The sequence below is a fragment of the Lygodium microphyllum genome, chromosome 2 (assembly GCF_053477565.2).
Source record: "Lygodium microphyllum isolate KBCC chromosome 2, Lygodium_microphyllum_v1.1.10, whole genome shotgun sequence".
In the NCBI taxonomy this organism is placed as follows: domain Eukaryota; kingdom Viridiplantae; phylum Streptophyta; class Polypodiopsida; order Schizaeales; family Lygodiaceae; genus Lygodium; species Lygodium microphyllum.
This window is the reverse complement of record NC_141136.1, coordinates 45389821-45401140: the sequence shown is the minus strand read 5'-3', so window position 1 is coordinate 45401140 and position 11320 is coordinate 45389821. Positions and strand designations below refer to the sequence as shown.

At 44.1% G+C, this 11320-nt stretch overlaps 1 pseudogene; it reads right to left on the bottom strand.

The window, feature by feature from the left end:
- Positions 1 to 6160: 6160 nt before the first annotated feature.
- On the bottom strand, positions 6161 to 9798 carry LOC148039688 (uncharacterized; annotated as a pseudogene).
- Between the last annotated feature and the right edge of the window lie 1522 nt (positions 9799 to 11320).

Here is an 11320-nt window from a genome sequence, read left to right as displayed (position 1 = left end):
GCGATCAGAAGACATATCGTGCACTTTGTCTTTCCCCTTATCTTTACGCATTTCGTTGCGCAATTAATGGCATTGTGGCCTAATATGGCCCTTTTTCCCACAATGGTGATAAGTAACATCTGCATTCCTGCCACGAGATTTGCTACGTGACTTCCCACGAGACTTGGACCGAGATTTCTGAGAATCCCATCCACGGCCACTACCACTGCCATGCTTTCCATATCCATCATTCATGCCTCTAACTGTCATAGCATGAGACACACGAGAGGCATCCAAATTCTTATGGTTAACCTCTTCCTGCAGAAGAGCACTCTCAACATCAGATCATTTCAAGGTAGCAGTAGAGGCACATAATGCAGTGTGGAATACATCCCATGACTCATTAAGAGTACCAAGCAAGAAAAGAGGAGTGACATCCTATGCAAAAGTGATGTCTTGCGAAGTCAAGTTCTTGAGTATAGCATGGAACTGGCTCAAGTGAGCAGACATAGTCACATTCTCCTTCATGCGTAGATCCATAAGCTGTTTCAGCCAATACATCTGACTCGCAGGACTTTTCTTGTCATAGAGATTTTTTATCTTTTCCCACAACTGTCATATACTCTGTTCTTCCTCAAAGACATTATAGTGAACCTGTTTTGTGAGAGACAATACAATAGTGGACTTGCATAACTCATCAAGCTCAAGCCATTCCTCATCTGGCATAGTTGCAGGCGGATGCCCGCTTAGCCTCAAAGGTTTAATCTGCTATTTCTGTACCAACACTTGCCAAATTTGGCTCTTCCAATAAGAGTAATTCATACCATCAAGCTTAATGATGTTGAAAATAGCATGATCAGTGGACGAACTCGCCATAATACAGGCTCAAAGATTGTAGATAGTTCAAAACTGCTTTCTGTTTACTGCAGAAAATGATCAAAAAATCACCGAAATCGAGAAAAAATGGCAAAGAAAGTGGAACCAAAGCTGTTGCCCACCAAGTACTAGTGAAAGTACATCATTTCAGAGTGTTTCAACATGAAAAATCCATGTCAGTCCATACATATATGCTTGCTGTAAGAAATTTCAAATTTCAGTAAAAGAGAGCTAGCAGTGCCAAAATCGGATCCCAAGGCAATCAGATACTGCCAAGACCAAAGCCGGCATCATGCGGGTATAGCATAAGCATATGACGGTCGATAAGCATGAATCCAACACCCAAGTATGTCATACAAATATCTGCCACAGTGAGTAGGCACACCCCCTAGGCAAGGGGGCAAAGTGTTTCTATCACTATCAAAACTTGACACAAGTAGGTGTCAGTTTACAAAGATACGGATCCAAAACTGAGACTTAGCTCATAAGCATACAGTGAACCAAGATATATGATGTATCATCCCAAAAGGTAAGAAGTCCCAAAGTCTCAAGTGTCTGTAACTGCTCAATAGCATGTAACGGCTCAATGCATAAAAGTACCACCTACTCAATGCCTGATAAGTATTCAAAAATGCTCCCATTGGCACAAAAGCCGTATGTGTGAGCTCAAGAGCTTAAGCCAAGGCAAGACACAGTGCCAATGACATAAGTCCAAGACAATATATCAATAGTACATCCCGAACATGTAGGCGGTAGAGCATCCGTATGTAGCATCCATAAGCATGTAAGACATCAAGTAAATCCTAAGATACAACTCTGGCAAGCCAATAAATAGGTCAAGTAAGCTCTGAGAATCCAAGGTCAAGCCAAGACTAAGCTCCAGTAGCAATAGGCTCCAAACAATGTAACTAGCATGTAGTAATGGCATAGGCTAAGCATGTCATAAGCAACATAGATGCCATAAGTACATCCAAGATGGAGCATCCAAATGCTTTGCAAAGCAATCTCAAGCTCAACCAACGATCCCAAATCAAAACCAAGCTCTATGTCGAGCCCCAAGTGTCAATACATCACCATATATGTCCGAAACATAGCCCGAAAAGCATAGGCATAAGTATACATGAGTAAAATGACTTCAGCCCAACTATGTACAGCAGTGATTTGCTATTCAAAACTGAGAATTTCAGCATCAAAATCAGCTCCAAATGGTTGCCAAACAATAGGCATACATTCCCCTAACATTCGGGCATCAAATGGGACCAACCGGGCATCAAATAACAATGCCAAACAAGCTGTAGCATCAAATGTCAGTGTGACACTGTCATAAATTGCCTGTGGACTGTTATGACAATCCCAAAAGAGTGTTAAATCAGTCCAAATGCTATGCCAATACATCAACCATCAAAACAAGCATCAAAGCATGTTCATATGCCCGAAATGGAGCCTTTCCAAGTGCCAATGGAGGGGGAGAGCTGCTGTTGTGACTGTCAATGCTGAAGACACATATGGGAGGGCTGTGTGATTCTTCCAACTATAAATGCTAGTCCTGGGGCTCCAAAAAATGGTGGCAAGCTTCAGACGGGTCCGGTTAAAGCCAAGGAAGGCCTCAAACAAGCTCCACCAAGTCTTGTTCAAAGGCAAGTGAGATATGAAGCAAGGGAGCTTCAATGGTGGCTGCCCCAATCTTGTTTACAGCCTATGTGACCAGAGAACTGAAGTAAACCCTGAAGAAAATGATCAAATACCTCTGATGTAATGCCCTGAAGGTGCCCAACAATGCCAGGAAGGTGCTCGAGAAGTCGGGGAGTGACGGGAGCTCGAAGGAGTCGGATATGGCTATCGGGAAGGAGACCCAATGCAAGTAGGGAGTCGATGGGATGCTGAGAATGCCACGAACCAAGCTCAAGAGTCGGAAAGCAAAGCTCTAATACCAGTTGAAAGGGAGTGACGGATCGAAGGTTGGACTCGAGAGCTATGGCGGGAGAGCAAGAGCAAGAAAGGGAGTGACTAGAAATGGGAACTCCAACAGTCACAATGTGTGACCGGCCCTTCCTTTATTCAAACTGTCACTAAAAGAATAAAGAATAAAGTGACGGTGTCGGGCATCCGCCACCTGCAGTGTGCAGTGGTGGTAACTATCAGTGTAGTAATACACGGGCGGCTAGGCAGAGGCGCCTTTACCCCCAACATTGGCATACCCATGCTTTTCTTTTGTATGTGGAGGTTGTAGAGGGTTGAGAGTCCAGGGAGCACATGCTTAGATAATGGAGTGTGCAGAGTACATCCTTCATGGGATTGAAGGAAGGTCATGCCACTCGCTACAAACGAATGCTTGTATTCATGTGCAAGAGACTATATTGAGAGGTAGTCGTTGATTCTTGTGTGTCAAAGCTCTTGAGGGAATAAGAGTGTGTCCAACTTTCCACTACATTGAGTTCATGTGTAGCACAACATTTTGGTTCTGTTGCTAGGACCAAGGACACGTTGACCACAAAATTACTCATGCATTGTACATGTGGAATAAGAGGGGTGCGAAAGTGTCAACTCCAAAATGCAAGTGCTTATTTAAGATTTTTCTTTTGACGAAGGGATAAATTTTTGTTACTAAGAAGATTTTAAATTTCCATTAGCTAGAATCATCTATTTTTATTCATTTTATTTTTTATTTTATTTATAAATTTTAAAAATATATATAGTTAGTCAGGGTAGCTTATGATTTCGGCCATAGTTAAGGTTGCATTTTTGTAATCATGGTTTATTAACTTTAATAGGTGTTCACATTTTGCGAGAAGAAGGAAACATGGTTGTATTGACTTCAAGTCTCGTTCGCATTTCGTAAGGAATAGGAGGAGAAAATGTGGGTTCGTCGACTGTAGGTGTTGTTTGCATATTGTGAAGGAGAAAAAGAAGAAGAAAAAAATGAGAGAGAAAAGAAAAAAGAAAAAAAAAGACAGAAGAAGAAGAAGAGGAGAAGAAAAATAAAAAAGAAAAAGTAAAGGGAAGGAAAGAAGAATACAAAAAAAGGGTAGAAGAAAAAGGAGAAGAAGAAGAAAAAGGAAGAGAATGAGACCCTGAAAGGCAAGGGAAGAAGAAAAAGAAGAAGAAGAGGAGGAGAAAAAGGCAGAAGAACAAGAAGAGGGGCACATTAGTGGTAACACATACAAGCAACTTCCTTGATTAACCCGTTAGTTACATGTTCCTTTACGTAATTTTATGCACTGACATGAAAACAGATCAAACAAATCCCTTGAAAATAAACTTTATATTAAAATTTTAATTGAGATACAAATCCCATCCATGGGACGATTCCCACAATTCATAAGGATGCGTCTTATTTTCTTCCAAGTTTCCACCCTTGCACTAGTAACATGGCCTCGACAATCCTTCCTGAGTCACGTAGACCATCTGAGTAGGACCCAGAGGCAGTGGATTTATAGTCAGAGCCCCCTTGGCACCCAAGCATCCTCCTACGAAAAAAACGTTTCTACACGGAGAAACCTCTCACGACGGGTTCGATCCACATTCCCGACGTGGCTATCAAAAACCCCCTTGGATAGGGTTGGCGGCTAGCTGGGGGTGCTCAACACGCCTTTCCCACCAAGAATTTCAGGTTTTCACTCTCATTTTACCGATTTCCACCAACTTTTACCATGCGAAGCATTGGCACATTGTGGGTTGGGAGTTTTATAGCAACTAGTGCATATCAATGCTATTCATGATTGGGGTTGAAGGGCACAAGGATCATGAAAACATGTGGAATTTATTGAACCTAATTCATATTTTCTCGTATTTTCTCATTTTGAAGCTTGACACCATTGCCTCTGTCTCTGTACCGCCCTGTCGCCACCATTGCCGCCTCCTTCGATCGCCCCCCCGGTCCTCTATCCTCCCCCTTGTTTGTCTCCGCCTGACCTTAGCACTCCCACCTCTCCACGGTGCCCCGTCGCGTGGGCCACACAAACACCCAGTGAGCCTCGCCCGACCTCCCATTGCTTCCACCCCATCTCTTCCCACCATAGCGCCGCACGCTGATCGCCGCCTGCGACAAGTGAGCACGTCGCCGAGCCACAAAGCCGTGGCTGTCGTCTTCCTATGCTCCCCACCAGCTTGCCACCTACACCCGGTGGCCTGCTTGTCATCCCCGTCCCCTCCCTCAGCCTGTTGCTACGGCCTGTGTCCCGGTCTGCCCCTGTGGCCGCCCCGGGGTTCTACTTGCTTGCCTCCCTCTATGATGCTCTCGCCTTACCAAGCTTGTGGCTCGCCGCTCCGTTAGGCCTTTTGCGCCACTGCTCGATTGCCATACCCGCCTTGGCCATCGATCAGTCCACGTTCGCAGCGCCAACATCCTCCACCCTTTGCCTAGCACACCCCGGGCTGCCTCTACCTCTCCTCGCTGCTCCATATTTGCAGGTTGCCTGCTCCCCTGAGCTGCTTTTCCTTCCCCCGCGTTCGCCTTCTTCTCCCATATTCTCCTTCACCACCTGTGGGCTTGCACTCGCTGCCCGATCCGTCGGCCACATCCACTGACCACCACTTCCGTTTTTGTGGCCGCCATTGGCCAACACACATCTCCACTCCCGCTTTTGTGACCGTTGCCGGCCTCCGTTGGCACGGATCTCCGCCACCATCACCACGTCACCTTGACCTCTTTCCACCACAAGTTCCGCCGCACCGCTGCCGGCCATCGCTAGCATGCATCTCCACCACCAACCATCACTCGCACTGACCCCTACACACACAAATACACACATGCACTGTAACACACCCGCACCCACACCCCCTCACCATGCACATTAACTCACCCACATGCACACACCACACCGTAGGAACCTCATCCCACACACACGTACATGTGCGTGCGTGCAATGCATACACAAAACATATGCACCCCACCCCGCATGAAACCCATCTCATAGGCCACAGTACACACCACACATGCACCCACACCCCCAATTAATCCGGTGCACACACACACACACACACATTTTTTTTTGGTAATATCCAGTGCGGTATATTTATGTGCTCTCAAATTTACAAGCTGGGGACCCCCGGAAAAGGGGGCTATCCCAAACTATCAAAAACATAAAAAGAAAAGCTCTATGTAGGAAGCGTCCATGTCACCCTCATAGCTGGCATCATATAGAGATTGCTGCAGTGAGGCTCGGAAGGATTCATATTGCTGGTGGTTTTGGCGACCCAAGTATGCCAAATTATGATCACTCCAGATTGTCCAAAGAGCCCAATATCTCACCCATAAAAGAAAGAGTGAGTATTGAGACAAAGAACGCATAAATCTGCCAAAGAGCTAGAAATGTTTCCCAAAGCTATGACTCGGGAAACGAAGCCGAAGCGAATCTGAAATTCTCCTAAGGAGGATCTTGGAACAAGGACAATGCCAAAATAAATTAGGAACAGTCTCTGAGGGAGCCAAACATCGCAGACATGTGGATGATGCAATGTGATGTTTAGCAAGTGTGACCCTCACTGACAGTGTGCCTGTCAAACATCTCCAAAGAAAAAGCCTTTGTTTCAGTGGCATTTTACACTTCCAAAGCATCCTAAGATTCTTCCATCACCATGCAAGAGACTTCGTTAAGTGCCATAGAGAATTAGCATGCTACTGAATCCATGGGGCAGGCTGAAGAAGCTTGTATACTTTGATGGAAGTTAAGACAGAAAGAGAGACAGGACGAATGCATGTAGTAGATGGCTGTAATTGCCAATCCATAAGCCTGCCTGTATCAAGCATAGGTGGAATTGGTAGAAAGGGATGCAGTAAATCAGCAATTTTCTTCCATATAAACCTATGATGCTGGTGCGCAGATCGGACGTTGTATGCTTGCGTAGTGAATGCCGGAAGGTGCTTAGGGTTTTGATTGACATTGGATGGTAATGCAGGTGGTTTTGCCCAATTTTTGCGGAAAGATGATGAAGAGAAACGACTTGGATTAAATCTTCTAAAATTGGAATTGAATTGTTTAGATCCATAATTACCATTGGCTTGGAATTGATGTGGTCGTCTATCTCTACCTCGTAGCTGATCTTCAATGTCGTGAGCTAGTGAAATAGCGTCTTCAAGGGTAGCAGGCTTGAATATGTTAACTTCAGCGTAGTAATGCCCAAGGAGTCCAGACATATACTTGCGCTTGTGTGTCACTTCTGGTACGTCTTCAAGCATGTGTAACTGGAGTAGTGCATTCCAAAAACGCTCTGTATACTGAGGTATAGGCTCACGATCCCGTTGCTGGAGAAGATCCCATTGCTTAATAGCTTTCTCATGAAATTGTGGTGGAAGGAAATTCTGCATGAACTTCTTCTTGAAATCTTCCCAAGTAGCAGGACAATCTATGCTCTTGAGTACTACAGTCCACCAAAGAGATGCTCTGTCTACTAAATGATTAGTAACACACTTGATTTTATCTTTTTCTGCATAGGTTTCCTCATGGAAATAGTCATCAAACTGACTAATGAATGCTAGAACAGTTTTTCCTTCTCGTATGCCATTGAAAGTACGAAATTTGAAACTTCTTTTACTTATCTTTGATTCCTTGCGAATAGTTTGAGCTTCAAGAGTTGCGTCGATGGTACGTCGAATCAGATCTTCAACTTGAGGTTCTTCTTTGTCGGTAGACGCTCTTTGTAAATTTGCCAGTTGCGCTTGCAATACTTGCCTAGCCCTTCGTTCTTCTTCCAATTGCATCATGATTAAGTCCAGCTTTTGCTCCATCGTAGGCTCAGATAGGTCGCCTTCAGCCATAAGATCATCCATATGTGGTTCCGTCATCCTGCAAAACTCAAAAAACCTTTCTCACTCAAAATCAGGTTAGCGGGATGAGCGTAGCTCAAGTTCGGGAATACAAGGCTTATGTGTTTTTGGGTATAGCTCTCTCAATCTTCAGAAAATCTGTGATTTATCCTTCTTCGTATGCTGAAAATGCTTCAGCATACCTGTGTATGGGTAGAGTACCTTCCAATGAACAACTTTGCAGTTCGGAGTTTCTGCGCAGGAACAGTCCTTCTAGGAGTTTTGAGCACAAGTCAGGTTTGACTCCAGTTGACTAGTCTGACAGTTGCAGACTTATGTGACTTGCAGAGTTGCAGACTTGCAAAACTTAGTCGATTTATGGAACTTGTAGAACTTGATCAAAAAATCCTTGCAGAACTTGATTTTGTTGGGTGTGGCCTGAAGTTTGTGACTTGCAGAAGTGATTTGCCTTAGTTGACTTAAGGAAATAAGAAGCTTTAGTGTTTCTAGTCGACGTCGTTTTGGAGGACAAGAGGATGTCCACGGCGCAAATTTCGGACTTCAGAACAGCCCGCCGTCCTCACGATTCGTTTTTTTTTTAATAAAGCTTTAGTTCAATTAACTAAAGCTTTTAAACTTTGAAGTTTAAGATTGTTTAGCTATGGAAAATAGGAGCTTATCTCTGGTTGTCCATGACTTGATGAACGAGATGTAGGAGTGGTCCTCTGCCTGTATAGCCCGGTCCTTCGTGATCTAATGACAGAAACTGGGGTTCTTGATCGCCAGAAGTCTGCCTGTATCGATGGTTCGCGACGAGATTGACCGTAGAGCCCGATCGTTCCAGGAGCTCCGCCTTCGCACGAGATGGATAGCGATTGAAAGCTCTTGATCTCAGCTCCGCTCTGATACCACTGATGCGCAGATCGGATGCTATATGCTCGCGTAGTGAATGCCGGAAGGTCCCCAAGAACAATGAACTCTACTTTTTGCATAAGTTACAAGGTAAAAAGCATGAACGACAAGAGCAAGAGACCAATTGGGTGCAATCTCCCCCCATGCCTTGTGTGAGCGCTTCACAAAGCATGTATTTTATGTATATTTCTTCTTCATGCTCAATAATAGCCCAATTTACAAAAATATATCAAGCTTTTAGCTTTTGAGTTTGCTTTTACAAAAATAGGAATTAAGCTAATGGACGGTGCCCAAAGAGTCTGGCACGCCCAATACAATGTCCAAATAGAAATAACATAACCGTGCGCCCATGCCCATACAAAATAATAATAAATAATCGATGCCTCAATAAATAGGCATGACAAAATATAAGCGTGGCACCTATCAGAATATAATCCAAAAATCGAATACTCGCTATCCACCAATGCTTTCCTCCGCCACCACTGCTGTTATCTCTACACATCAACTGAAGCATTCACAATCGTTAGTAAAATAATACAATTAAACCGACAAAAGTGAATACCTAGCAGTCTTCAGCTACATAAATAAATCAACTGGTTAGAAATAAATCCTAACCTTAATTTATTACGAGTGCCCACTCAAAACTCATAAACGTTTATTAATTTAATATGCATTTTGCAGAATCACCCATCTACACACTAAATTAATGAAACGCCCGAAAAGGACAGGCGTCCCCATCAACTTCTCGCACAAAGAATCCACTTTGTGTATGAGCCCCGGTCATCAAAGTTTACGGAATCCACCGTAAAACCTCACGGAATCCACCATGGCATGGAATCCACCGTGAAATATGCCTCCTGGCATCAGATGCATTCCTAATATGCATAAGAGGTCATGGCCCGAGGAAAGGATAAAGTATATCCCCGATCATCCACCACATCCTGTATGTACCTAATTCCCAGTTTCATAAGATTGTATGCCCGAACAGGTTCCTGTAAAGCAAGAGGAATGTCAAAAATGGCACTCCAATGAATGCTTTCTTTTCGCAATGAGTTTGTCCCTAAACAAATATTAGGAGCCCATTTGACCTTAGAGAGAACCTGTTTCCAATCAAGTATCAAAGCAGTAGAGAAAGGGCAGCCAGGTATTCTGCCCACAAATCTGCCAATGACAACCTCCCAGAAATCTATAATCCAATGACCATATGCAGAAGTGCTCATGCTGGCGCACATGGATGCTAGCATACAAGTCCACGGCTGTTGCTGACGGAAGAAAGTATGCAACATGGTAGCCTTCCTTTCAAGGACATGATATCTTCACACACACACACACACACACACACACACACTCACTCACTCACTCACTCACTCACACTTAACACATACACACCTCAATATACACCATGCATACGCATGGCACACATCCATTAGACAATTAATGCACATCCATTAGACAATTAATGCACATACCACACTATATGTACAACACACACATACACACACACACCCCCACATTTAATATGCATATCATATATACACATTTAATGTACATGCATGCACACCCCATGAATGCACACACATTGTATAAACTAGCAGCACTACGCATATTGCAACTTACATGCATACCGCACACGGGGTGGTTAGTGCCATTTTTTAATCTCGAACTCACCCATAGCACTACCTTATTCATATGGAGAGAGTCAGGGGAGTGAGGAGGGAGTAAAAGTGGATGAAGCATATATGTATCACCCCGTAGTCATAACACACACACACACCCATACATGCCCCACCTTGTTAGTGTGACACATGTACATGCTACATTTGTCATGTGTGTGTGCACTTTCCTCTCGACTTATCCTAGTACTACCCCATTGGAGGGGTGGGTCAAGGGAGGGAGGAGGGAGGAGGGAGGAGGGAGGAAAGAGGCATGCACATATGTTGTGCATAAGAACACCCTTAGACACATACACCATCCATCACCTTAGGATACACCCATACATCATAGTACATCCATGTACGCCCATGTGCATTCGTGATATATGTACAACTATGCATTTGCGTGTGCATTCATTGCACACGTGTACATCTGTGTTGCGTCTACATGTGCATCCACACAATTGGAGGCATCCATCACCCCACATAGTGCATCCATACACACGTGTGCATCCAATTGTATGCACGTGTATCTACATATCCCAGTGCATCTATCACCTCACATAGTGCATCCACATGCAATCATGTGCATCCGATCATCCGTGTGTATCTGACTACACATGTGTGCACTCATAGATACTTGCACATTTACTTTTTCATCCATATATCCACACGTACACATGCATTTGTGCATGTCTGACCGCACACAATGCATTCGACTACTGCACATTGTTGAGATGACAAGCTCAACACATGCGGACATTGATGATAGACCGCCTGGTTAGATGGGTCCACACATCTACACTTAGTATGTCGGTGGTCATTATGACTCACACATGGCCACTGACTCATTACTTATTATATTCAGGTTATTACACCTATTTACAGCTGGCATAGTTATAGCGCCAGTCGACTAGTGTAGTCGTTTATGCATTGTTTGACTTAGTAGGCCACTTTCCTTTATGTTGTATCTTATCTATACTTTGTGTACATTGTAAATTGTGTGGAAGAAGAAGAAGAAATCAGCAAGAAAACGTTTTGGCCTCCATCTCTCTTCTTGTCTCTTGAGTGAGCTTCTCCTTGTGCATTCTGTGTGTGTTCGACGCAGCATCTTGAGCAAGTCCCCCCACCACGCGATTCTTGATATGGTATCAGA